Source organism: Argopecten irradians, chromosome 3 (genome assembly GCF_041381155.1).
Source record: "Argopecten irradians isolate NY chromosome 3, Ai_NY, whole genome shotgun sequence".
Taxonomy (NCBI): domain Eukaryota; kingdom Metazoa; phylum Mollusca; class Bivalvia; order Pectinida; family Pectinidae; genus Argopecten; species Argopecten irradians.
Window position 1 is genome coordinate 32,539,984 of NC_091136.1, and position 27,483 is coordinate 32,567,466.

The 27,483-nt window shown below is 33.4% G+C and overlaps 1 long non-coding RNA gene across 1 annotated transcript; it reads right to left on the minus strand.

Moving 5' to 3' along the window:
• Positions 1–1,765: 1,765 nt before the first annotated feature.
• Positions 1,766–14,256, minus strand: LOC138318273 (uncharacterized). The gene is made up of 2 exons (XR_011207857.1): positions 13,239–14,256; positions 1,766–6,866 (listed from the first exon to the last, which is right to left on the minus strand). It is a non-coding gene; the product is annotated as an uncharacterized lncRNA (long non-coding RNA).
• Positions 14,257–27,483: the final 13,227 nt, after the last annotated feature.

A 27,483-nucleotide genomic window follows, 5' to 3' on the forward strand; every position in this document is an offset into this window, starting at 1 on the left:
AGTAACGTTGGATTTCTGTACTGTCCCGAGTTTGAGGGACTATATACGTTAGTGTTTCATTCGATGTCAATTTCTCACTAAAACAAGTAAAATTAGCTAATGACTACGTGCATGTACGTGCTTATCGGTCATTATATTTAGTTTCAACTAGGAAATAGTTTTCAATTCCCCTGTGGAATCGTTTAAAAAGGTAACTATTCCAATGCCACAGTAGTATGTGATATTAGTAGATTTAGTCTCAACTATACGTCAAACTATACAATAGATGACATCAGAGTTATAGTTTTAATCATCATTATCAAATTTTTTCTCCATCTATACGATATATTAAATAAAATTTTGTACAAGCAAAAAATGTCCAACTCAAGGCAATTGATATGGCGTGACGCTAGTAAAAGTTTCCATTGTTTGTAAAACAAAAACAGAAAAAAACGTTTAAAACATCATCATCTGTACACCCTACTGTAAAAATCTGGACTTTAGCCTCGAGCTAGTCGCGTGATATTTACGATAATGTAGTGCGTGCTACATCTAGAACACCACATGATCAGATAATGTTATATAAATCATCATCCGGGTGCACTGTTTGTCGAGTGTGCAATACCCAGTGTGTACCCAGACACAAACTCACATGACATGGATTGGCATTATTACATAATACATTTTAATTAAATGTCATAAATTGGAACGTGTTATGAAACACGGATAATAAGTCGATTCAAACTAGCTTGTATAGGTTCGAAATAATACTGATTACATGAAAATCATGTTATTCTAAAATGCAGGTTTCGATTTGTGATCATTGGAATAAGACGTTTTCAAATGCTCGTATTTTTTAGATTTCATTATCTTGAGCGTTCCAGTTTATTTCCTAAGACAGAAGATATATGCTCTAAAAGTCAGTTGACGCTCACAGTAAAATAAATTCGAATTGGCAACAGACACGAAGTGTGAAACTGTCGGGTAATCACACTTTTCTAGGAAATATGCACACGAAGCTTTCTAAAAACTCGGATACTCGATCTTCTCATTGTAGTGTCCGAACTATTTTGATCTAGAAACAGTTCGATAAATAACATACAACAAAAGACGCCATTTAAATGAATCCACCAAAGCCAGTACCGAATAGTACACGTCTAAGTTTGCATAATAATAATCATTGACAGCTAGTAAGATATCGAAGGTTACTCATAACTGAAAGTAAAACTTTATTTTCTTGGATAGCGCTCAAACTAATAAGACTGTCCGTGAATGAACATTTGATAAGATTGTAATGAAACTGATAAAACTTCGACCCCTAATACGACAAGATAGGTTATCTAGTGGATATTCTAGTTCCTTGAACTAGTTTCTGAAAAGTTTCCTTACGGGAATTCCATAGCTTACAGTTTTCGATATAATTTCAAGAAAAAATGTTATCACAAGAAAATTGTTTCAATATGCTCTTTCCAGAGACTGATAGTAATAATCTGTTTCGTGAAAGCATGGGATCATCATCTACATATATATTTACGAGGCTTTTTCCTAACTGAAATTGGCGTAGTTTCGAAATTTGCTTTCTTGATGTCTAGATTCCCAATATACGCACACTTACGAATTGGTCTTTTTAGACTTGGCCTGCTGGCCTATTGTTAGAGCATCGACATTTCTGTACCACTACCGGCATAGATAATGCAATATTTGACATGTAAAATGCACGTTTGAGAATTGCATTTGATGACATTATCACTATGAACTAGCTAAAACGATCAACACAACAAAGAAATATCTTATGTCGCTCAAAGTTTATTCAAACAACAACAATGTCAATACAAACAATGAAAACAAACAGCAACTTTTGATCGGCATAACGAAGTCATAAAATAAAAATGTACGGAAACTACCAAAAAATGTGCATAGAGAAAAGGACTATTGTCTTCTGCTTCGATGGCAACCACCATACAACAATCGGCCGAATCCAGAACAAATTATTTTACATATAATTAACCGTTGTAACATTAGAATTTATTTGTATGTTCTCATTACATATGCTATAATCATCGCTTTTACGTAGAATGCATATATAATTCATTATATTATATATATATGAATGGCTAATATTCATAAATATTACTTTCCAAACAACATTCCATAACTATAGAAATGTCCTGTTGACCATAGAACTTCTTAGTTCCAACAAAACAAACACTTGAAAAACACAATATACTAAAATCAAACAAATTATGGAAATTGTTAATAAGTTTTACTAATATAAAACATTGGCCAGAGATGGCCAACACAGAATCTATTCACACAATGTTGTAAAACTACCACTTCATTCATATTTTGTCATTCGCATGCACCTATTTTCAGTGCAGTATCAATGAAAAATTCAACGTATCATGGATATAATCAAACTAGAACGACACTCTCAACATAATTGATTCCGAATATATATATATAATTAGAGTAATTATGATTCAGATCCATGCAAAGTGTCCGCTGAAACTTTTCGATTTTTAAAATTTTTAATCCGGATAAGGATGCGTTTCCGCTATAGAGTCAAGTATATGTGGGTTCCTGTCAGATTAATCTAAAAATGACATGGCTGTATATATAGACGTAAAAAACTCCGGGAACACAGAATTGGGTGAATTCCGGAGACAGTCATCCTAACCATGTCAATCTAATTAAAATTCGATGTTCATTATATACTCCGAGTGATCACGTAAAATCCCCTAAATCTAATAGCAATGCAAATTATGTATGGTAGGATGAACTTTAACACACACAATATTTGAACTCTATATTAAGAAAGCAACACAACTGACAAAATAGATAATCGGCTAAATAGATAATCGGCTAAACTTTGTCATACGGAACAGTCACCCCCAAACCACCATTTCTTCTAGGTTTTGTTAATGAGATCCTCCCAGACTTTGTCAATATTGTGACTTAGTATCAACACTATTGTTTCGAATTTTCTCTATATAGTTATTTTGAGTTCACCAGAGAATCGTCAGTATTTGCAGGGGTTACATCGTTGAAGAAAAGAGAAACCAAACTAAAGGCCAAAGTCTGGACAGATAATACATCTGTTTTATCGGTCATACATTGCACCAAACAAGAACTTGTTTCGATCATATATCATGCTATGCTATCCTCTAATTGGTTAGATATGATCTCCTCCATAAAGTGGACAGAAATATATTTCGTAGAGCTGTCAATGGTACGACGAACAACAAGATAATATAGATAGTTATACTGATATCCCTGTCATACATTGTAGGTACGTGGCACATATTTCCTTATATTTACATAATGTGCTGTATATAAAACTAAGCCGACCTCCCGGAGGGAAACAAAAACTTATTTGTGAGTAATCAGTATAAGGAAGTGATATACATATCTATCAATGTATATCTAATTCACATGCGTGTTTACCGTCGGAAACCACGGAGACTTGGCTCTTGTGAATGACAAGAGACGAGTCTGTGGTATTTGTATGGATCTATTAGTATTAATCACCGGGTAACCCTGTCTCGGGGGAGGTGTCTGGTCGGCCCCCACGTTATCTGGACTTTTTCATTATATCATCCTGCAGTGTTATAAAAAAAAGTCCGACTAAATATTTCCGTATAAAGCCACCAAAATGACTAAACGAAATACATGGATGTCATGATACGTCGACAACACTATTATGCATTTAGAGACAGAGGGAATATTAATATGTCTTACAAATTGTTTTTAGTATTGTAAGAAAAAAATAGTCTCGTAAAACAAAGATGGCAGAATCATATCTATAATGTACATTGTAGATATATGTTCTTGCCAAACAATATGATCAGACAAGCATGACAACAATTATATTTATCGTGCTTTATGCAAACGAACAATGACTGAATTTACTTTATGTTATAAAAGCTTTACACGAATATGTAATCCAAATATTTCAAATATAATTCATCTTCTGAGTAATGTTATCAACGAAGCAGTTTTGTACAAATTGAATATTAGTAAATGAAAAAAATACTACTTAGTAAAATCTATTTATGACTTTAATTTGTTTTCGTCATTAGCATGTCAACAAATTTTCCTTTTTTTCTAAATTTGAGCTGTAGTTATACAAACAGGCTAGAGTACGTTGAAAATTTGCATTTAAATTGAAAAAAAATGTGATAAACGTTTTTCGGATCAATAATGACGGACTTAGGACTCCACCTTAGTATACACACTTGGCTGTTTGAAAATACATATTGGACCTTCGGGTTGGGGGACAAAAATGAACTACTTATAGGTGCATTGCATTGCACATTGTCTATGGAAATTAAGTTAGTACTTTTAAAAAGTTTCAATAATTCAATAATCAGTGAATATGGTCTTTCAAATATAATTACAAGGGGATTTCGGTAAATCATGGGGATTGAAAAATCCACCAATAGTGTCAAACGACTGTTATCCCAAAAATGACCGTACAAATAAAATACTCGAATTAAACTACACCAAACAACTGTTTTGTTAGGATCGACAGTGATTTTATTGGGGCTTACATTATTGACATTGTCAAATTGAAATTACTAAATTGGGCGCTTAAAATTACTTATGTCAGTAGTATTAATGGGAAATGTACGATTTTTAAACCACAAAGTATCCGTCTTGTAAAATTGAAATAAATGTAATCTCTCTTTTTCTAATGCTCTCTCAATTGTACCAAACCACTACTCACAGTCTCACAATTCTAGGTTATTTTTCAGCCTTCATTTTTACACCAAGAACTTGAGAATTAATATGGTCTTAGATAGGAATGTTTTAGAATAGTTCAATCAAAGAAAGTTGCAAAAGAAGCATAAATGTATGAAGAATAATGTTAGCAGTGAAAATTTGTATCCGGTTACACTAAATGACCATCTTCCTTTCGTGGACATCACAACATATGTTAACATCATTTTAAGGTATTCTATACAAGGGCATACAATTAATTGAAAGCAATTGAAAGAAATATCAATATACATTTGGTGAGTGATCTTCATTACTAGTAGCCTTAATTTCATTTGAAATTTATTTTCAGGAATCTTGGAAGGTTTTTTTCAACGGTTAGCGAGTAAAAAAAAACACAACATGTTTCATCAAATTTCACATGAAATGAACACAATTGAAGGTCCGTAAGTCTGAATATTGACCTCCAAAAGTAAACATGTTAACATATCACAAAGGCAGAGCGTGATGACTACCTACACGGTTTGTTGTGCCATCACCCATTCTCAACGTCACACCACTGTCGGCATATGACAACACAGGTAATTTAGAACAGACAATGGGAATCTATATCCATTATATTACACATGTCAATATATTTTAGCAACGAATTCAACAGAATAAATGCAAACTATTTGATAAGTACGTGTACTAAATAATTAATGGGAAATTGGTTGCAGACATTTCAAACACAAAGTTGTTTCATGATTTTCATTCGGAATCGTTGCAATTGATTTGGACAACATTGCACATAGTGAAAAGCTTCTATTCCAGGATGATCGCATACAGGTATAATAGAAGCTTCAAAACAAGCAGACGACAAATATACGGTAGTATACATAAACTCTTTGAATGTGGTGGCTCCGTTTGATCATATATTTCGAAGAAACATTTGTACTGTGCAGCAGCAAACAAATTTGGTGAATGTGCTTGACATAGTGGATGTCGTTTGTAGAATTCTCTGAAGAAATGGCAACTGAAGTTCACTTATAGAGAAACTAAGCTTGTTAAAATGTCCACTAGTCCCTTCGGGGCTGCAGGTTTTTTGTATTCCCGAGACAATTGTCTTTGGATACGTCTTCCATTGACTATGGTGTATTAGTACATAGTACCACCAAAATGCTCTCCGGCAGTGGAAAATGATGACTGTTGACATAAATCAGGACAAAATATAACGATGATGGCATTGTGTTCGTTGGAGACACTGCTGGAGTTGTCCTAGGAGAGTGACGAGCTACACCCCGGTATATCAGGTTATAATGAAATGCATTACTGATTTGCACAACTGCAAAAGACACACTTTTTCAACTCTACACGGCTGTTTCCGGTACCAGGTTTAACATTTAATTTCCAAAATGGCATTAAAGATTAAAATCTATAGTTCTACAGAAAGTGTTGATGCGGTGGATCTAGACCTGTATGATTTAAAAAATAAATATAATATACATTTTCGGAATTGACACACCGATTTTACAAACCACTTGGGTGTTTTTTTTGGAGAAACATCATACACAAGTGATTTTCATCCTATTTTCCGGGACCGATATTGATTCTTTGAGGAAGGGCACACATCCTCTTGTAGCTACAATAAAGTGTCTATTTTCTGACCAGGTTTACATGCTACCAGGGTAGCCTCTAGAACCGTCTGTAGAAGTGATGTTTTCCGGGAAGAGATATTTGATGTGGTCGGTCTGATTCTATAATATGGAGCAGTACGTCTCCTTCTATTGAGACGGCACTGCTTATACTTAAACTTTATTTGTGAACAGAAAGGCATTTTACACGTGTCCTGAGTACATCTTCTAGCATGGAAGGCACACACAACCATCGTCTGAGTACAATTTTTACACATGTCGGTTCTCCTGATCGTACAAATCCGTGGATGCGTTATGGCGCGCTTCGTCTTACTACAAAAATCAAGAGGACATTTGTCGTCAAAGCACTGATGCGCGTGTTTCATGTAATCAATACATTCGGAAATCTTTTGAATCTTCTCTTGGTTACTTAGTGGCATTTTTTGCTCTCTTCAAGTCGTTTTAAAATTTTTATTCCTTCAAGTCGTTTTGAACCTTAATGCTTAGTCCTTTTCTTTAAAACATCAATGTTGTTGCTTAATCCACATTTCAGCTTTCCTGGAAATAAGAAAACAAATACTTTAATTGAATGTTTATTTCTGTTTCTGTTACACAAAATAAAGAAAAACAACCTTAATAAAAGCACACTGATTCACAACTTTGGCGTTAAAAGTAGTACGTTTAATTGAGGTAAATATTTTCACTGTGCATGTAGACGATTGCTGTTCTGGTAGTACCAAAAACCACCACAAACAGCGATTTATTTCCGCGGACTCTTATCACCCGCTAAATGCTAAAAATTCTAGGTTCACAATAATGGTATTGCAATTATCTTTGTACACTTGAAGTCATCGCATTATGTCTCATATTAAGGATTCAGATCATAAAGGCATAAAAAACTGAAATAAATCCCTTCTCGTGAAAAGAAGATATACACATGTATAGGCTTTATTACTTTTTATGTAAAGTTTGCATGCAAAAAATACTTATTTCATTCTGAATAATTTAACATACTATGCAACACAAAAACGAATAAAAGCGAAACGTCCTCTGATGAAATGCTTTAATTCGCATAAATAGATGAATTGAAATTATTTCATTTTCGATTTCGAATGTACATTAAACCTTTGGCAATAAGAAGAAAACTTCCATAGCCATAGCCTGAAATAAAATTGTGTTGAAATAACAATAGACTATTGTTTTATTATGGGTCCTTTGTATCGTCCCAAATATTGGTATTATGGCTATAGTTTAGGTTATTCCGCTTCCAATTATCAATACATTGGTTTCTTAGCGCTGCAAGTTAGCCGTATGGTGCAGTCAAATTGTTAAGGAACTTTGAAATAAAACAAATGTTGTGCTATTGCATGTTCTTGAGATATTTTCTTTTTTAAATAGCATGTTGAACAAGGATTTCAGTATTATATTATAATGTGATGACATGGCATATCAATACGTAGGCAGTATGTAGATATAAATGTTTTGTTAAGAGGTAATGGACTGTTATTGTGTATTGACTACACAAACCCACTCAAGCGTACATTGTAACTACACATGAGTTGCATAGGTATTATGTAATGAAGGAGTTCTATTTAGCCTTACAGTTGTTCATGTCTCCCGATATACATATCCAGTCATTTCTATGTACATGTATAAGAATTATTCATATCATGCCCTCAATAGTAAATGCTCTGTGTATTAGAAATAGTGGGGATTTCATATCCAGTGTTTGTATTGGTGACAAAACACCAAAGGCAGGTAATATATAAAGATATTCAATAATTTACATATAGAGAGAAAGCTGCATATTAGGACCAAGGTTCGTTGTCAACACACATTATGTATAAAGTGTCCTCGTATCTGGACGTAAAAGGTTGTGCACGCAGTACGTTCGTGGTATCCCGGACTACTAATGGACCTATTCTAAATACATTGAGTGGATCTGTAATAGACAATAAAAGACTTGTCTGTAATTTATATAAATACCCCCCGTTTATTTACCGATGTAAAACACTAGTATTACATATACATAATCAGCTGTTACCTCCACATTCTGGTGCAGAGTTATTGATCGCTGATATAGCAAGTTAGACTATATGACATCGCAAAATCTTGTATGTGATAAGAATTACAATACACTTACACACATACAGGGGTTGTAAAAGGACATACAGGTTATGCTATGTATGTAGCTAGTTCGTTCTGCAGGAAGCGTCGTGTACCCGCTTATGTCCCAGGTGACAAAATCCTACCATCGTCAGAACTTTACATGAAATTAAAAACCATTATCAATGTCACTTAAATAAATGGTTGCTTGGATCAGTACAAGTTCGAAAGGTTGCAATTGAAAGGGAAATATTTTTATCAACATAAAAACATCAGCGAAATTGAAGATTATTGAAATTAAAATGAAGTCTGTTGACTAGCTGAAAAAAGTTATGTTCTTTATAAAAAAAATCTTGTCTAGACATTATTTTTTATTTCGTTACAACTATGGTAAAAAGCTAAACCTACTGTCCCATTTCCTCTGTTTTTTGGTATTATTAATAGATGGACGACACATCAGTCATCGGCATTAGTTAAATGTTCGTCAGCGACCTCGGGGTAAATTATCATTGTATACAAAAGGGTATACCCATGTATCTAGTACCTCTAGACTATAGACTGGTACCCGGTATATATGGTATCATATACCGTCGTAGTTTGGAGTAAACCCAGCCACCCACACAAGTGTACTAAAGGGGTAACTCCTAGCTACAGGTATACAATACAGTGTCTAACCACAACAATAACATGCCTAAAGTATTTTGTCACAATAAAATTTTATTTTTGGGTTGCTGACAAATGTTAAGTATATTTCTTATAAAATAATCTGCTGGAAATTTATATCCATTTGATCAATATTTACTTTGGTTCCATTTGTATCGCCATCTTCTAAACTTTCCATAATGTATCATATTGCATACAACTGATTATTTTGAAGATTTGGGGTATGGACAAAGAAGACTCCACGCTCCTTGTTTGGGAAAAGTTCGCAAATCAGACAATGTTCTATCAAAATTGTTATGATCTGCTGATACCTAGAAACATAATTCTGACATAGATGCTGATTTATTACTCTCTTTCATTCGTTATCGTTTTCTTTTCAAAAATAATATAGTCTAATAATACTTTCAAAGTTTCGTTTTTTATCAACAATCCTTTTGACTAAGCAGTAATTAAAATTTAAATGACGTTGGATGCTATTTTTAGTATACTATCTGTTTTATAATTCTTCTAAAGCGATTTTAATATTAACTTGTATGAGTCTCCTTATCAGGGTTAACATGGGTATAACAGAAACCTAGGTGTATTTACTGACTGATGGGTAGTCTTCAACCATGAACAAGTACTTTCTTTAAGCTTTACTGCACTGCACATTAACAACGTATACTAGTATTTTTATGCTGCATGTGCCTCAAGAACATAAAAGTGAATATCGAATTATGTAGACACTTTCTCATATTAAAGATCAAAGAGTGGCGACAAGGGCAATATACCAATTGCACAGATTAAAATTCTTGTGGTTATGAGAAAGCGAAATACTAATATAACCGGATTGGGGATCTATACAAAAGTTATATATAGAATATAATATCATTTAAAAATAAAGTTTTCATCACTTTAAAGGCCCACTACATTTCCGAAACAAAGGAAAAAAAGTATTTCAAAGACAATAATAACATAGCAAGATTATTTCGATAGCTAAAGCTGAGGTTGCAACACCAAACAAATACAAGATTTCCTGTTCAATCTATGTTAACAGTGAAGTTTTGCCATCGGGTGCAGTGATATTCAACTAACGCGCAGTAATTAGGTCGACGGCGTCAAACAGAAGACGACCAACATTGTGAAAACTAACATCTAATTCATTTTGATTAAATTGTTAGAAGGTGATGGTAAATGTATTATTAACGGTATGATAATCAATTTTGCGATTCTACAAAATTATCAATCTCGTTTTAAGTATAATGAACAAGATACAGATTTTCCCTCACAAATTCAAAATACTGAATTTCGGATACTTTTTAGAAGGACACTGTTTTTCCTCCTCCTCCGAAAAGCCTAGACTATAAATGCATCTCGTAGCTAGTTTTGAACGTACTAAAGCAGATCGGGTGTGATAAATGTTTGTTGACATTTCAACAGGTCCATCCAGGACATACTCTCATAACTAACCCGGATCTACCTAGGTCTTTTTCAGGTCTACATTACAAATCTATGTTTTGTTTACACTTTGCTTTCATTTGTAAATGGCTTACAGTTTTGTTATTATATCTGTGTCGTCTGTTATTGTAGCGTCACCAGAACGAAGGTGCCCAGCAGGTAGAACGTTGTAAGCGACAACATTTGGGATCTTATATTTTATCTTCTTTCAAACCTTTTTCTTCCTAACGTTTCCATTGTTCAACGCGTCACTAGTTTTGGCCTTGAGATGCCCCTGTAATGAAGGCTTTGGGTTCTATCCCCTGGCCGAGACACACCAAAGTCTATAAAAAGTAGTAGTTTCTATTCCTATAGACAATCGGTATTAAGGAATGGGACGACTGGTATGGCTCGTCCATTGTCAGTGAGTATAATGTGATTGAATGGTAGGGGGGGGGGGTCTTCGGTGTCCATAATGGCATGCTTCATTGAGATAGTGCTATAAAAATAACAAGTCTTCTACTATTACAACGAGACACAATGTTCATGAACATACCGCAACCTCACAAAACACAAAGAAATTCACACACACAGGGCATTACCATACAGGTGAGGCTGTCCTTAGATGACCTTATCTGTTATAGGGCATTACGTCCAATTAACCAACCAATTATGGAAATGGCGTCTCGATCTGTTCACACGTATGTCATGTATATAATGTTTGACAATTGTCAGTAGTCATTGGGACCAATACGGTAATATTTAGTGCTGAATAAAATAACATACAAATACTAGTAAGACAACAAAGCCCAGACATTCAAAATTTCCTTCAAAATTACCTTTAGTTCTGAACAAAGTTACACCTTTTTGTAGGACATTTTTAATAGGTCGTTTTTATTGAATAACTTGAGAATATGTTACTCAAGAATTTTGCAAGTTGGATAAGGTATGATACTTGTGGTAATTGAAGATTCTATTGAGTGACGTGGACCTTATCTGTTTTCTTGAAAATGATTTTAGTCAAGTATGGGAGTCTAGGTAACGATGCAAATTTAAGTCTATGGTCTAGTTCATGAACAACTAGTTAAACTAGAGCAGAGACTTAAATTTATATCTCTGATTAGCAATTAATTCAAATTCAATTCAACTATAAATCATTGTGTATTTGTTGTAGTTTATTGTATTGAATATGCAGGTATAATATAATGATGTTTGTAACATTTTTTTCCATTTGGATTAAAATCATGTCATCACTATTGAGTGACGTGGACTTATCTGTTTTCTTGAAAATGATTTTAGTCAAGTATGGGAGTCTAGGTAACGATGCAAATTTAAGTCTATGGTCTAGTTCATGAACAACTAGTTAAACTAGAGCAGAGACTTAAATTTATATCTCTGATTAGCAATTAATTCAAATTCAATTCAATAAATCATTGTGTATTTGTTGTAGTTTATTGTATTGAATATGTAGGTATAATATAATGATGTTTGTAACATTTTTTTCCATTTGGATTAAAATCATGTCATCAGCCATAATAATATGACGTCGTCGTTTATAACGTCGCATTTGATTGGTTATATTGTTTGAAGAGATTTCACGAATTCAATATTCAATTAAATCCGTTTTTGCGCGTGTGATTAAAACATTGCTATCTTTATTGCATATTTTAGATTTGCTAGCACTCATAAGCATGTCAATGTTGATCATTTTATTCATTTATATAGGTATTGTATTTTAGCTATGAAAGGTTAATAAATTTTTAATGTAAAAGCCATTGTCGCAGTTCTGTCGGTTCACTGTATGAGGAAACCGTTTTTTAAACAAAATCTTCGTTGACATTTTTAAAAGGATTTGATCAACATCAATATTAATTTTGAAGAAATCTATATACATATAAACGTATTAACCAAGAGTTTAGGACGCATTCCGTTCCCAGTTTGCTAATAATAGTTTATAAATTTAATTGAATATATTTTTATGTTATAGAGATATAACATAAATATATATTCCCAGACTATTCCCTATGTACTGTAATATGTAAATTGATATATATTGTTTGATTGACATAATCTCTTGTAAAAAGAGGAAATAAAGAATGTCTGTCTGTCTGTCTGTCTATATAATATGTTTTCTATTAGTTGTATCATATTATTATGTCATGGTAACAATATATGTTTCTTTGTATAACTTGCATTACTTGACATATGACCACCAAGTGCGCTACATTATTAAGTCCCTTTGATTGTTATTTTGATTGATATCAGTGATACTCTGCACTCACATACCGATTGACTAGCCTATATTATGAATCATAGAATATTTATATTAAAAACGTTAGAACCATTAGGAGTACAACATGTGCATCTGAATGGTAGCTATATAGCCTACCGCTCCCAGGTCTCCCTCACAGTTGTACCGAATGACCTGTGAAGGAGTTCCGGGGCACTGAGTGTCACATTAAAATATCCGAGTCTGACACAGAAGCGGATATTCCTCGGTCAGTCAGTTTAGTGGATATGAAGGTGTTATGACTGGTCATTCAGACCTACTGTAAATTTACATGTATGAATGTTCTTGGAATGTTTGCCGACATATCCTAGGCCAACCCTGTGTTGTAATGGCGCATACGGAGTATTGGTCTAGTCTACTACGTCATTCTACGATTTCTACTTCAAAGGAATATTTACATGGAATTTTCCCGATAAAACACCTTCTGGAGAGGATTGACATATATTTATACTTACCGACATGTATCTACCCTCATATTTCATCCATAATTAGCACAAATCCATCAACAATAACAACCGCGTCAAATAGCACTGTTGTGAAATTATATCTATAAATAGCCGAGGGGATCCCCAAAATATGTTTATGAAATGTAGTGACGTGTTGTTATGTAATGTCATGTTAGAAGTATTGCACGTGGAACTTACAAAAAAAAGTTTTATTCCATTATAAACTTTATGTAATATTAATAACATAAATTGAAATCTTTATGATCTTTATATCATTTATATACATATATTTAGGTGACCTTTTTAAAAAGAATTAATTAATACTCTGTATAGTTGCAGCTTTAGTCATGGAAAATTTCGACAACCACTTTCCTACAATTATAATTAATAAACGTAAATGATTAAACTGATTATCCAATTTAATCATGTTCACGTGTGTGATTCAAACCTAGCCTTCTTTATTGCATATTTCAAATTTGTCAGCGTTTATAAACATGCCAATGTTGATAATATTGTATTTTTGCTGTGAAATGGTTAGTTTTAGAAAGCAATTTTAATGCATTTTTTGCTTACAAAAACATAATAAGTAAAATAATTGAAAGTCACTGTATTGAGGAATTATTTTATTTTATAAAATGATATGTGAAATTTCTAAAAGGATTTAATCAACTATATACGTGTTAACCGAAAATGTAGAACCCTTTTCGTCCTCAGTTTGCTAACACAGTTTATAGATTAATTTGAATGCATTTTTTAGTTATGAGGATCTAACAAAAAATTGGTTGTATTTTAAATAAACTGCGAACATGAGAGTACAGTTACAGAATTTTGGGTTACATCTCCATAACATAAAATCTATTCAAATCGATCCTTGTAAGTCAATCTACTATAGATAATCTCTTAAGATTGCAAATTTAGCATTAATACACCGTTTCGTCAGCAAATCAGAAGCGATGTTATAACAGACAACAACAGTATTTATATTTTTCGTTAATGAACTAATAAATATATTGCTAAGTCAATGCAAATGCTCTTTACATGCAAAAATTAATCATTAATAAATTACATTCCTCTTCAAACTGATGGAAATAATATGTCCTGCCTTGAAAAGCATACGAAAAAAATACAAAAAAGTACTGAATAAAGTCATACTCAAAGATATAGATAACCAACAATACCAACATGCTTCGGCCAGAATTTATTACATTAATTCATAAAGACTTACAAAAACGATACAAGACAAAACGTTTGTGAAGACCAGTTAACAGCTCACGGTCTTCATCATCATTCTTTGTTTTCCCTTTTGAGGAGATTAAAGACGCTTTACCGCCGACAGAGCATAAATGATACAAATAATTTGAACAATAATATGTAAATGTTCCTAATCAATACAAAAATAATATAAAATGGACCTTTTTAGGGGCGCAATTAAATATTTTAACAGTTTTATCTTGAAGTGAAATAAGAAGCTCAATTTTTTCAATGGCATTATTATTGTCATAAATAAGTAAATTGTAAATGAAGAAAACTACTAATTCGAAAATATACCATTCGTCAGCGGTGTAGCAAACTGTCATTAGTATATACAAAAATATGTATACAAGATTATTCAGTCAATTAACTCGTCCCAGCTCAGTGGAATTGGTTCAGACGACGCCCTTCGTATTAATTATCGAAGTAAACACGAAATGCCTTTCTGATGAAGTCCCATCCTCGATACTCCAGCAGGGGTTACTATAACTGACGTTATATCCACGTTAGTAACTGTAGCCCCTGGAGTATCGATGGTGAGGTAGTAAGGAAAGAGTACTTCATTCACATAGTAATCATCTGTAAATTCTACACTAAGAATGACCCTAAGACATTATTCTTCTTCCATAGTTTCTATCGAAAGGAAACAGTCAGTACCATATCAATTGAGCAAATTTTATGTGAAGAATAATGACTAAAGATTAAAAACAACAATAAGAAACCAAATGTTTAACAAGAAAGGAAAAATAAAGAACCTAACACAGTAAAAGAGAATGTAGAGATGTCTTCACGAAATCATTGGAAGCAGATACCAAACACAAAACTCGAGACCACAACAATTCATCATCCACACACTAATCGATCGAAAAGGAGACAAAAACCCGCTGAAACGACAAATCTTCAATTGCGTCCAGCAAGAGTAACATTGAATCCTTCTATAAAGTGCAGCCGAGTGAGATACTCAGTGAAAATGATAGTGCAATAATGGACTAAACGGATGCAACAAAGTCAAGCATTTGCAAATGAGAGACGAACTCCAACATAAGAAATTAAACACCGGTTTCTCTCTTACCTTGGTGACATTTGAAATCTTAGAACACTGGATATGTACGCATATGATGAAACACAAGGAAACCTGTGAGATCCTTTGTAATCAATTTACTCATGTGCGGCACAACTCCTAACAATATTGAATGATGTACTCAGAGACATCTAGTCTCACAAGATAGAGATTGCTATCTGAGATGTTTTGGAAATATTCTACATGGTATGGTAATTACTTATCAAGTTTCATTGGTGTGGTATCAAGGGAATCGTACACCCATGACTCACATTTTCAAATGAAATAACAACGGATGGAGTACATTGATTGTAATGCGGTGTCATACTGACCAGGAACCGTGTCCGATTGACCTTCCTTAGTTGTATAATGATTGGATGTCTGTTGTATATGACCATGGTCACGGAAACTAGCAGAAGTACTTAAAGAACCTCAAAACTACGGCTAACAATTGGGAATTAAGATCACGTGTCAATAAACAAGAAAACATCAACAAGACTTATAAATATATGAAGCTTTGAACCAATTCATGTGTCTATATTCCAGTATCGTTCATATGGGCTAGAACACTGGGACTAAAGACATGACTTTATTAGCAAGGGTATTCAGTAAGATACTCTTGCTGAACACCGCAAGTACCACAGAGCTTCGCACCAGGAACCTACCCTTCCAGCGTTTCGTCTGTGAAATCAGGATTTCAAGGAGAGTATCATACCGAATACCATTATCTAGCTAAGTTGGGGAGTATCATACTGGAAACCTTTGTCTATCTAAGTTGGAGAGTATGATACCGAATACCCTTGTCTCGCTAAGTTGGAGAAAGTATCATACCGAATACCATTGCCTATCTAAGTTGGAGAGAGTATCATGCTGGAAACCCTCATACTGGAAACCCTTGTCTATCTAAGTTGGAGAGTATCATACCGAATACCATTGTCTATCTAAATTAGAGAGTATGATACTGAATACCCTTGTCTATCTAAGTTAGAGAGTATCATACTGGAAACCCTTGTCTATCTAAGTTGGAGAGTATGATACCGAATACCATTGTCTATCTAAGTTGGAGAGAGTATCATGCTGGAAACCCTCATACTGGAAACCCTTGTCTATCTAAGTTGGAGAGTATGATACCGAATACCATTGTCTATCTAAGTTGGAGAGAGTATCATGCTGGAAACCCTCATACTGGAAACCCTTGTCTATCTAAGTTGGAGAGTATGATACCGAATACCATTGTCTATCTAAGTTGGAGAGAGTATCATGCTGGAAACCCTCATACTGGAAACCCTTGTCTATCTAAGTTGGAGAGTATGATACCGAATACCATTGTCTATCTAAGTTGGAGAGCATCATATGTCTATCTAAGTTAGAGAGTATCATACCTAATACCCTTGTCTATCTAAGTTTGAGAGTATGATACCGAATACGCTTGTCTATCTAAGTTGGAGAGCATCATATGTCTATCTAAGTTAGAGAGTATGATACCGAATACGCTTGTCTATCTAAGTTGGAGAGTATCATACTGAATATCCTTGGCTAGCGAAGTTGGAAATAATTATACTGGATACCCTTGGTTGCGAAGTTGACGAGGACAAAGTTGCATGATCGTTTGACTAAATTGATCATTGACTTGCCATTTATGATGGAATTTTAAAACCAACGTACGGATCTCATACTTGTAATATTCCAGGGGGCACTAAACAGCTTAATCTGGTTGGAATATTACAAAAGTAGGTTATCGATAAAATACCATTTACCTTACAGGATAAGTCGCATAAGCTATAGGGCACAAGGTTATATCGGTCGAACAACAACAACATTCTAGTCTGCGTGTACTAAATTCCGGAACAATAAACAATTAGTCCTGTGTGAATGTGTACTGTGTCATACAGACTGTTTACGGTTAGGTGTTCACACTTTACTACCACTACATGTAGCTAAACACGTTCATTAGAGACATTGCATCAGGTCTACAGGCGTTTAATTATGTGGTTACACTTCACTACAGAAACATGCAGCTAGACATATTTATCAGAAACATTACATCAGGCTCTATAGACGTTTTACGTGTTTACACCCAACCAGAATAATAACATACTAGAAAGTTCTTTTAATGTTACTGTAGTGTATATCTGGTAACATAACGTAAATAATTAAATATCATGTTGTGCATCTTCTTTCAGAATTCTTAGATCAAAGGTGGAACGTCTATTTTTACTCAGTTGCATGCAGTTTTAAGGTATATATGGCGCGTGTTTCGTATTAAAACAGTTAGTACTGGCATGAAACAGGCATATCGTAAACCCGAATGCGAGTATATAAAGACAAATGTAAACAGAAATAAACTTCCACAGAGTCTCAGCTAGTGGTAGGAGCATGTGCTCCAAAACAACATTCTCTTTAGAGAATTCTAGGTCAAGGATCCTTTGTAAGTAAAACGTATGTCACATTTTGGTCAAGTAGCAATCTCCATTGGGAACAACGGAATCACAAGGCACACCAGGAAGCTACGAACGGGTTTAACTTCATATTATATAAGTAAACACCACAAGGAGACCAGGCTTTCAACCACAAAACTTCCCCTTAGTCTTCAACTCAATATATCAAACTTGATCGTGTAACATAAGAATCGTTCGTTTATGTTACAGCAATGACAGTAGTATGATTGAACCAAAACGACAAACACTCGTTGACATTTGAACCATAACCGGGTCTTCATAATAAACAAGGACTAGATAAAGTTAGGGTTGATTAAAAGATTTTATTTACTATAACAATGCTCGTTGAATTTAAAAACAACCAAGCTGCCAACAATGGAACCTTTATATAGTAACAGATATACTACTTCATTGTCTTCTCTGCCTATTTATGGATACGCCATTGTATTAGATATTAATCAGCTTATAATATTAATACAAATAAAAATTACCATTAATTCATGAAATAGGCCTAGCACAACATAAATAATATTTACCACCCTTAATAGTTACGGCTGATGAACCAAATGACTTAAGAACCTAACGGCTTAGATAGCATACTGTAAATACATATAATAGAGCAATAATAATACTTTAGCGTCTTTCTCACTAGACATTTTGCGCTGAAATATAATTGCGCTAATCTCATTTTCCATATTATGCATTTGCATATTACAGAGATTTCTGCCCTTGCGGGTAGGTATCGATTGTGACGTCATGTATTTACGAGCGTAACGGCATTCTTTTTAGAGAAAATGACGTGAGTTTTGCTCACAAAATAATGACGTCACAATGGATACCTACCCGCAAGGGAAATAACTCTGTAATATGCGAAGACGGAACAGCATTAGTACTTTTATTACTACGAATGCGCTAATTCATCACTGCGCTAACCCCTATAGAATCAATTTGACGGTAACATTTGATTGCACCAACATTAGTACGTTTCGTCGCCAAGTGTTGGCGGGGATAAAGGCAACGGAAAGTAAAACATCGAATCATATGGCTTGAAAGGAGGGAAATAACGATAATGAAATATTCTTAGTGTTATTTCAAATTATTTATCGGGTGTAAGTTTTGAAGTTCGAAAGAATATAAATATAAAAACAAAAAACGGTATTACTTTGCTTTCTTTACTTTACTTAAATTCCATTTAGTAGAGTAACTATGAAGGATTTCGTCAGGTTTGATTACTGAGAGATAGCAAACGTTTTGAATGTATTGCAATGCAGCCAAATGGACTCGAGCCATATTAAGTTAAATATAGACCTGTTTGTTTGTGATTTCATAATATTTTTATTGAAACTTATATATAAAGTGGGATTGGGCATTTTTTTCATTTTTTTATAAAGCTCTTTCCCAATACAACTTTACAACATCCGTAATATATACAAGATGGCTTTTAAAGTACATCAATCAAAAGATATAGTCATTTTTCGTGAGATTTCTTCTTATTTGGTGGAGATCTATTTTCGCGAATTTTTGTCACCCGCCAAATACGCGAAATTTCATCACGTGTGAAAATAAGGTTTTAAGTATAAAATATACATTAGAACTAAGTGGAAAAACAAATTACTTACCAATGCTAAGGCACAAAATAAGTATTTCATTGTGGTATTTGTGGGGATTTTAGTCTTCCGGCTTGTATACCTTACATGGTGTTAATATGTTAGACCTACGTGCTGATATTCATTTGATCCTTAGTTTTAAGCTAACGAGGAAGACGTAGTAGTGTTTGGGGGGGTTTTAGAGGATCGGCAAGCACGTCATTACTCGCATCAAAGTACTATTTCTGTCAAACTATATTTACCCTAGTGTAATATATGTACTTTGAAAAGATGAGAAAAAACGATAATGATTTCTTACAGATCATTTGTAGTTTAACAAAAACTTAATGTCTTGTACCTCTTCAGAGTCAGCCTGTCATGTACATGCTCCAGTTTACTATACATTAAATTATAGTCCTAATGCTCATGATTCTATACCGTAAAAACTGATGACTATAAAACATTTTTTCCCATTTCGAAATGTGAAGTTGTTGAAAACTAATGAATAAAATGAATTAATTCAAATTTAAACTTGGCTTCACGTTTTACAACTCAATCATAGCTTTTATTTTACCTAGATTTATATATGTACATTGTAGTGTTGTTCTATATAACATGTACGATGTAAAATATTTACATAGTTACGAAATTAGAACTTTTAATATATCAACATATAGGTAATGTATAATTATAGCAATGTATTATATAGCATCGTTGCATCGTTTTAAATGGGTCAAATGATTAGTAATTTCCATATTCGTTATAATATGATTACATGTATCTGGGAATCACAACGTTACATGACATTATATCAGTGATAGCGTCGCCTTTTGATTCGATTTCATTGCTGTTAACAATCATCCATAAATACCACCCTCTAAAATTGTGTTATCTGTATTGTTGTTTGATATGAAGGACAGTATCGACGAATGCACTTTGCTCTATGATTGTACATATAATTTGAACATTGTATTTAAGTGTCTAATTCACAAAAAAGTTATTCAATGTACATACATCACATAGATTTTTTAAATGCGACGTCGTAAGACGATTATTGAAAATTTAATAAGACGGCATAAAAGGAAATTATTTTAAACATTAGTAATCCACAAAGGACTTTGTGGTGTACCTTTGGAATTGGGGTTAAAGTGTGGATACCCAAACAGAGGTCACATACGTGCTATTAATATTCACAAAGGATTCGCTCTGTCCCTGGATTTTATTAGGGCTTTTCACTATTTGTGAAAAGACCTATTGTTTTCGTTAAGTTTCTTATTAGGGCTTTTCACTATTTGTGAAAAGACCTATTGTTTTCGTTAAGATTCTTATTAGGGCTTTTCACTATTTGTGAGCCAGCCATAAGACAGCTATAACTCGTTAACCACTGAGCCTATTCCTTTCATTTTTTTATATGTTATGTAGAATAGAATACTGAGAAACTTTGTAATCGCACATTTTTCTCTAAAATGTTAACTTCCGGTTGATCGTTGACTCAAAATGGAAATTCGCCGTTTTCGGTGAAAATCACGAAAAAATCTTCTTGTCAAGTTCTACATAATATAGAGGCTTCATGATTTGCATGAAGTAAGCTTAGGTAGTTGACTATCGGGTTTGAAAAAATAAACGAGGTTGACCTTCATCCAAGGTCACAGAGTGCGTGTGATTGTAGAGTTATGAAAATAATCCTGTGAAAATTCAGCTCATTGAGACAGCCGTAGCTCGTTAACTACAAAGCCAATTATTTTCATTTTTGGATATGTCATGTAGAATCAAAAATGAAACAATTCATTTTGTCACAACTTTTCTGTAAAACGTCAACTTCCGGTTGGAAATAAGGGACAAAGTTCAAAAATGCAATTTTTCGACAAAATCATTAAAAAAATCTTCTTCTCAATTTCTAGAAGGCCTAGAGACCTAATATTAAGCATGAAGCATGCTGACATAAATGCCTACCAAGTTTGTTAATGTGATTGACCTTGACCTATATCAAAGGGCACTTGGGCTAACAATCCTAAAATCTTCAAATGACTTATTGTAAAGTTCTGAAAGGCCTAAGACCTGGTATTGGACTGTTGGTACGTTGAAACTAAGCGCTACCAAGTGTTTTATAAATGACCTTGAACGAAGTAGCTTTTAGGTGAAAAGCCCGTCAAATTGTCCCGGTGACAATTTCTAGTAATTTATTTGGTATTGTTATCTTTTGAAACAAAGGATAACCAGATGCATTTTATCCGGTGATGTTGTCAACACCTATTATCTATGATATGACATCCCACCACAACTAAATTTATCATCATTTGGAAGGATCCCTTACGCTTTCTAGTGTTATCATCCAACGTTATGCGATGTAACAGTAGAAACACAATAGTCAAAGCACGTTATTGAACGCACAGTAAATAAATCTTGTAAGTATAATGTCTGTATCTCGATATCTACTGAGTGTAATTAGATGATCGTAAACGTGTCTCGACGTCATTTATGTATCACTTGAGGAGCAGTTAGGGACCCTTGAGATCAAGGACACTGCGAAACATTTTATTCTGCCTCTTATCCCGATTTTTATTTATAATACACTATAAATGACAAAAGGACAGCAATGGATTTTAGTATAATGATATTATCGTGGGATAACGTTTTTTCATATTTCGGTTTGGAAATTTTATACTTTGGTTGACATGAATTTTCTGCATGAAACCCTGTGCCTCTCAGTCACAAGACTCATGGTCATCGTCAAGTGATGGGGAATATACACAACAGACATCACGTGGTTTCGAAAGGTGCACGTGGAGAAAAAAAACAATGAACAAGTAGTGTATGGTTATTTCCGAATGCAATATCTAAGTATGTTCCACAAATTGGGTAGCAATATCACCAACGTATGTTTAATTTGTCTATGAACTGGCCTATCGGAATCTCGTCAAAGCATCCGATGGCGTTTCTTAGAAATATGTGGGGAAAAAACGGCGGGAAAATTGATTGCCACATTTCAATCTCTGGTTTAGTTGTAAAACAAAACAGTCATAGAATTAGTCGTTTTAATGAGGCTGAAATTTTTTAGATATACCAATAAAATAACAATGCAGTAAAAGAATTTACTGAAAACTGAAAAGCATGACTCTAAATGTTCTTCTTTTGTAGAGATATATTTATATTAACCTTGCTTTGATCAGAAGAGTGAAACATAATACGTCAAGGTGAATGAGCATGCATGTTTCACACAGGAATACCAAACACTGTTTATTACACAGTATTTAAACAAAACAACATAATGAGTTATTCATCTGTGTATACCAATAGACATAGCACATATACAAGTAACAATACTGAATTCGATTACCTCACATCTACCTATAAAAAGACCGCCAGACATTTAGACATATAAAACCTGGGTTAATTACATGCAGTCGACTAAATCCAATCAAATGAACTTGACTAAAATAAATATTACTCAGTCATACCTTTACATAAATACATACAATCTTTTTTTATTTACCAATATACAACCAAGGACTTGTTTTATAATCATTTTACTAAGCATTTCTAAATCAAAATATATTTGAGAATTTCCTCCTAATGTTAGAATGGAACTTTGTAACGTTAATAAATCTATTTATACATTTTTTATCATAAAACGTATCAAGTTCCTGTGATGTATATGATTTTACAGCTAACTGACTTAAGAATTGTTTTATCAAAAACAGTCGTAACATGTGTTCTTTAATCATCAAGATGTTAATTAAGATAAGACTTTGAAGATTCCCATTTTAGAATCATAGGTGCTTTATATTTTGCAAAGTTTGTGAAAAGCACATATTAGAGAATAACATTGAGCATGGAATAACCGATACGACAGCCTACTTACACGAAGCCGTTGTCACCTGGTACAAATCGTGATACTCTTCTTAAAGGGACTCCTATAAATGACATTCACGACTCGGTCAATATGTGGAACATTTATTTATGGAAATGTAAAGATATAAGATATGGTAGACGTTTTTGTAAAATTTGACATGCCTGTATGTATAAAAGCGACATTCTTTTCTGTGTAAATATAATGACTTTGGACTATTTTGTACAACCAAGTGTAAGGTTATATACTAAAGTATTGCCAATGCGACCGTAACTAGAGCGGTATTCCAACATTTTTAATAGTTAAACGAGCACTCCAATGAGCAATGTATGAGGCGGATCCTTTTAAGCAAAGCACCTAGAATATATAGGTCATTAATTACATTTGCAATTTCAATGATAGTATGCACCTGTAGCTACCACGTCCTTTAATGTCCGAGATAAATACTGACCTGTCGCAGTCTAGATGCTGTTTTAAAATCAAGGACAATGCGTTCTACTTGTCCAAAGTGTCATCGAAATGGGACTATTTGTTGGCATACTGATATTAAGATCGTCCGTTTTTAAATTAATGTGTACATGCTTTGCATAATAATAACATGTGTAAATGAAGTAAAAGAACTTGAAATCCCAATATCGAAATTATTAAAAACACTAACAGCAAATTACAGAAACTTTCAACAAGGACATCCTCGATATTCCAGGAGTTACTATCACTGTCGTAATATCCATCCCTGGACTATAGTATAGCAAATTGGAATGAAAAAAAGAAACAATAACAGTCTTAATTTCAATATTATGTAGAGACTGACGCCCAAATTCAAAGCTATACAGTCAAACACAGTGTACCATTATTCGATTCTTTTGATGTACATCAAAGCGCCAAACTACCTGTCTCATCTTATGTTGCACACGAAACCTTCAGTTTTGCTAATCCATATATTACAGAGGTGGATATTACCCACTTAGTAACCCCTCGACTATTAATGATGTGTCCTCGGATATATACAGCTACATACCACCCACATACAACCACGCCCTGTATATTAAAGATAATTCTTCATGTTTGAAGATATTTCAGGATAATGTGTATATGTTACATGACTTACGCCTACAAACTTTCCCCTGTATTGAAGGCTGGCATGCGCGTAGTGTCACATCAGCACTTGATATTGGAAATTTTGTGGTCAAATTAACTAACGTAATCAGTCTATACCGAAAACATTTATTTACAGGTCATTTGACATAGTTTTGGTAGTGGGTGTGTCGTGTTATGATTTTGCCAATAACAACGATCTCAAAAAGAACTGTGTTGATATCAACCCGGGTGTAACTCTTTCTCAATTTATCCGGCAAAAATTTTTCATTCGTATGAAATAAGGTATGCAGTGTTAGTGTAAAATAGTGATGGTATTTATTTATCTTCTGTTACAACGGATATCATGACTATACATTCATATGGAATTTTCACATAACTCTTGCGTCCAGTCATGTCATACGGCCATGTCATAAATATCGTAAGACACATATGTAAAATACCACTATTATGATGCCACATATAGATTTTGATGTCAAAATGTATATATATTTACATTTTCACTGCAGTGCCACTATATAATTCAATTTTGCTTGTTACGAGCATTTTCATTGGCTTAAAAATTTACTTTATCAGCCCATAAAGGAAAAAATGGCGTCGCCGTTTATAACGTTGCTTCTGATTGGCTGAGATGACGGCGTAATGATTTCATAGACAAAAGAGTCCCATAATGAATTTTGAATATTGAAGAGATTATCTTTAGTAAATTGAATTATAAGGATTAATTTGAATATATTTTTTTGTTATGGATATAACACAAAAATCTGAGTGTACTCTCATCATAAACCGCTTCGCGGTTATTTAGAGTACACTCAGATTTTTGTTTATATCTCCATAACAAAAAAATCTATTCAAGTTATCACTGCAGTGCCACTATATAACCTTACCAAGCGCAGTTGACAGTCATTTAGATAATGAACTTCAATCGCTTATGATGGCGTCATTATCATTGTGACGTCACAATTGTCGTGAAATGGCTGTTCCAATTCATTATAGATGCAAAATACCTTGATATGTCAACATAAAATTGTAACCAAATGTAAGCATTGTACGTCTTTCATTTGCCATTCATAGCTAACATGAATGCCAACTGGACAGAGGCAAATTCAATGTGCCTCTGTCCAGTTTGCATTCATTTTGGCTATGAATGCCAATTGAAAGACGTTCAATGCTTAAATGACGTCGCATGATTATCTCAGTAATAGATGGAAACGTCACATCCGAGCCGGATTTCTGCTGTTTTATATAAAGACGAAATTTAAAGTTTTGCTTATATTTCTATTAATAAAAGTTATGATTAATATAATTTTACACTCGTGACTATGTGATACAAATTCATCGAATTCCTTTAATAATTTGATAAATCCCATATCAAATAGTCACTCATGTAAGATCCTCTGTTTATATAATTATAATTAATTTAATATTAATTTGAAATCTAATTATATATTAAGTAGTACAGAGAGAAAATGAAGTTGATGGAGTCCTTTTAGTCACCTCTGTCGATCATGCTGTACCACAAACATTTGTTGCTTAAAAATGTGAAGAAGCAGACATGAAATGTTATAAATGATCAAGACCGGTTAATTTGCATGCAGAACGAGGCACAAATTGAAGATTATTCTTATTATATTATTAAACAGTGTCCCGTCATTATCAAGAAGAATCAATGGTTTATATTGGAACTGACGTTTTCATAAACATGAAGAGCATACTAAAGGTAGACTAATTAATGATCCACAGTGGGTTGATTGTATCGTACGAGGGGGTTAATCAGAGTCAAAAATTAGCACAAGAGAATGAGTATAACTTTTAAAAATAGAACATCAGCTGGGAACTTGTTACACTTTTAAAAAAGACACCTGCATGAATGACTAGTGATTATTTAAAATAATACATACATCTCTCATTATGTTTATTATTCTTTCTTTTAAATTGCAGATTTCCACAATTCATTTTCCTTAAGTAAAGATATTTTTTAAAACTAATGAATACACATGTTATTTAATGAAGACTAAAGTTAAAAAAATAAGTCAAAAGAGGAAGAAGGTAATATTACGGTTCGATGTATTTTCCATGTTACTTGAAATAAGGTGTCCTTAAACTGGAATAAATAAAAGTGTGTCAAGTGTGCCTTAAATTAAACAATGTATATAATAAGATAATAATTCATTTCATAAGCAGTATTTCAATATATCCCATTGCAAGTTGTGGTTTCCACTATAATACGATAGCATTGAAAGCACTAAAAACGCCATTCATTTATGTCATCAGAGCGAATTAAAAGAAACTACCTCGAAATTCTTAGTAAACATATTGTCCGACCTATAATTTATCATAAAACTTCCTTGTACTTGATTGTGATCTTCAAATACCTCATTATATACGATTGTAAATGTAAATTATCATATCTTACATATACATAAACCCAAGTTTCTGAATAAATACATCTTTCATATACAATTAAGCAAATATATGAAGCCAAAATCATGAATTTGTATTTGATAAAAATGTAAACCAATTTTCTTTCGCATGCGATTTATTTTCGCGAATTTCGCGATCCAAGTGAATTTGCGAAACTTTATCTCTACAAATTGATATCTAAATCACGTATCATAATATTGATATGAGTTATCATTTCCATTGTAAATCCGTAAATGCTTATCTTATTGATCTTGTTTTGAAATGGAAATCGCGAAATTTGATAGTTGCCTAGAGCTCACAGGAAGTTCACTTTTTATAGCATTGATTTTATTTATAGCCGTCAGTTGAGGCAATGCGATAAAACAAAACAAAAAATAAAGTATTTAACTTCGGTAAAGAAGTAAAGATAAAGGGATACTTATACGACATTCTACTATATAACTTGGCAAATTACCAGAACAGCAGGTTGCGGTGCAATTAATGTACTATCATGTTTTGAACGATAAACAATTGATTTTTTAATTGTATCCATAGCAAGAGAACAACAATT